Here is a 3,053-nt window from a genome sequence, read left to right on the forward strand (position 1 = left end):
AGAAGCAGGCTCCCTGCAGGGAGTCTGATTTGAGACTCAATCCCTGGACCCAGAGATCACACCCTGAGTGGAAGGCAGACAATCAACTGCTGAGCCACCCAGGCATCCCCAAAAATGCTATTAATGCATAAATAATTAGTAAGGTAGATAGAGACCATTCTTTTTTTCAGTAAATTTACATCCTAGTAGAGGGATAAAGATTAAATGAGTTTAATAATTTTGTATTATGATAAATACTTTTAACAAAATACTTGGAATAAAATAATATGAAATAACTAGATTATTCTTTTAGGAAATATAGTTCTGGCTTTCTGGCTATGTATCCTTGAGAATACACAGTTTGAGATAAGTCAAAAAATAATTAATTACTTAATGGATATATGCAGAATAAAAAAAAAATAGGCTTAGTAAGGAAGATTAAGAGTATAGTTGACTCAAAAATTCCCATGGCCACGCCATTATTTTTGTGTTGTGAGGAGATAGAGAATGGGGAAGCTATTTTATAGACATGGGTTTTTATAGACAATCTTTTGAAAACAAAATTTTTAAAAAACATTTTATTTTCAACTCTTCTCCTATGCCTTAATACTTATTGGAGAGTAATCTTGTATTTTAACATTTAAAAAGTGCCTTTTTCACTTTTCAAATTTATTTATGATTTTTCACACTGCTTATATTTTAGCAGGATTTTTTTTTCAGTTTAAAAGGAAATTAGTGGAAGCTGAACCAGCAGGTGCTAACAAAATACTACTTTAACTAGAAGTCTCTTTTAATGTTTGATTAATATTACACATCAATCATAATAATTTAAGAATGGGGACTCATAGCCTCTAGGAAAATTCTATATACATTCAAGGGAAAAACACTGGGCACATAAAGACTAGATCTAACAGTCTTGTGATGATATACCTATGTGTAGGAAAATAAACCTCCTTCTAAAATACTACTGGAAATAAGAGGAATAATTTCTCTTCAGCTTCTCATTGTCATCTAAGCTCACTGAATTAAATCATGGTTTCTACAACAACATTTAGCAGTATCTATAAAATTTTTAATCAGTGTGGTTTTGTGGATTCAAATTTTTCAAACAGAAAAACCTACTATAATGTCAAAAAATATTAACAGTTGAATATTAACAAATATTCAAAAAAGTCACAAAAAGTGAAAGAACATGATCCCCATAGGCCAAAGAAATTAACTCCTTTAAAAGGTTAGTTAATTAAAAACTAAAATTATACTTGTGAACAGATCTCAGTTTCTAATATCATTCTTCAAAAAAAAAGAACTAGTGTTCCTTGGAGAAACAAGCGATTATAAGTCTGGAGCAGAATATATATAAGTGGAGTCTCAAGCATCTGGAAAGAAAGGAAGTGCTAAAATAAACGAAATTTCAGGGAATATGTCAAAAGGAACCAGGAACTAACTGAAAGTGTTCACAAAGCTGGGTTCTTCTGAGAAGACAATAAAGAGGCACTGAATTATAATCTAACATATAAAATAATATCCATGAGTCCCTATTGATAAATAAATGATTGAGTAAATAATGGATAAGAAGAGACAAATCTCTTTTGCAGAAGAATTCCAAATAATTTAAGTAGATAAACCATCCTGTATCTGGAGCATAACTACCACTCTCATGTGTGATTGGGATATAGTATCTTCTCTGCAAACAGTACTATAGAGAAAGGGTGAAAAAAGTGTTGTTTCCAGTAAGAAGACCTGATAAATGTGATCAATCATGTTGATTGTATGTACACTTGATAGGATACGATGTGATGAAAATGGTACTTCACCCCTGTGATCTTCTTTCCAAAAATCTATACTCTAGTAATTAATGAGAAAAATATCAGAAAAAAAAAAACTAATTGAGGGACACTCTATAGAATACCAACCATTACTCCTCAAAACTGTCAAGATCATCAAGCCTAATATAAGTCTAAGAAGTTGTCATAGCCAAAGGGAGCCTAAGGAGACATAACATCTAATTGTAATGTGGTGTCCTTAAGGGATTCTGAAACAAAAAAGTATATTACATAAAAATGAAGGAAATGTGAATAACATATGGATGTTAGTTAATAAAAATGTGTTTGTATGGGTTCATTACTTGTGATAAATATACAAAATTAATGTAATATGTTTATAATAGGGGAAAGAAGATGTACAGCACATGAAAAATTGCACATCTAAAACTCTGTATTATCTTCATAACTTTTCTGCAAGTATGACCATTTCAAAATTTTATAAAATTATTTGAAGTAACTTACTCTGTTTTCAGAAAAGTAGCAACTAAAAATATATTTATATGATACATAACACAAAAAATTTTGAGGATTTTTTTCTTCAAAAGAAAGCTGCTTTTTAAAAGGATAAACCAAATTGGAATTTCAGAGGAAATCATTTTTTTAAATCCTAAGTCAAGAATGTTTAGATTTTTAAACTCTAAGAAGCAGATTTTCTCATTACAAATTCAATGTCTTCAAAAAAACTTAAGCACAAAATTACAAGATGTTAAAAACTTGTAAATAGTTTAGAAAAACTTAGCTATAAAATGTATTTTTTGCTTAGGAGAAAGATAAAATTATTGGATAATTTATCATAAACAATAAAATGATAGTTTTTATTTATTTTATCTTTAATCTTTCAAAATTGGTGAGATAATATTGGTAAGAACAAATTGTGTTAAACTATTTAAAATTTGATAATTTATTTGAAATTTCATCACCATTAAATTAAAATCTTCCTTTGCTCTCTAAATTCCTTGGAATTAAATTTCAGTTCTGGACTTTCTATAGCATAGATGCTATGGGAGAGGAAAGGGGGGAAAAATGAAGTTTCCAAAGAATGTAATTCCAAAGAATGAATTTCGACAGTAGTAGAGCCAACATTCTGGAAACCTCAATCTAAAGTATAATCATAATATGCTGGAAACAAGGATGGATAATACATAGTAGGATGAGTCTTAAAGAAAATTAAAGTCAAGCAAATTATTATAAATACTAACCTCACATTTCTCAAAAGAATTGTTCCCTTAACTGATAGAAATAAAAACATTT

The sequence above is a fragment of the Vulpes vulpes genome, chromosome 6 (assembly GCF_048418805.1).
Source record: "Vulpes vulpes isolate BD-2025 chromosome 6, VulVul3, whole genome shotgun sequence".
Classification (NCBI taxonomy): domain Eukaryota; kingdom Metazoa; phylum Chordata; class Mammalia; order Carnivora; family Canidae; genus Vulpes; species Vulpes vulpes.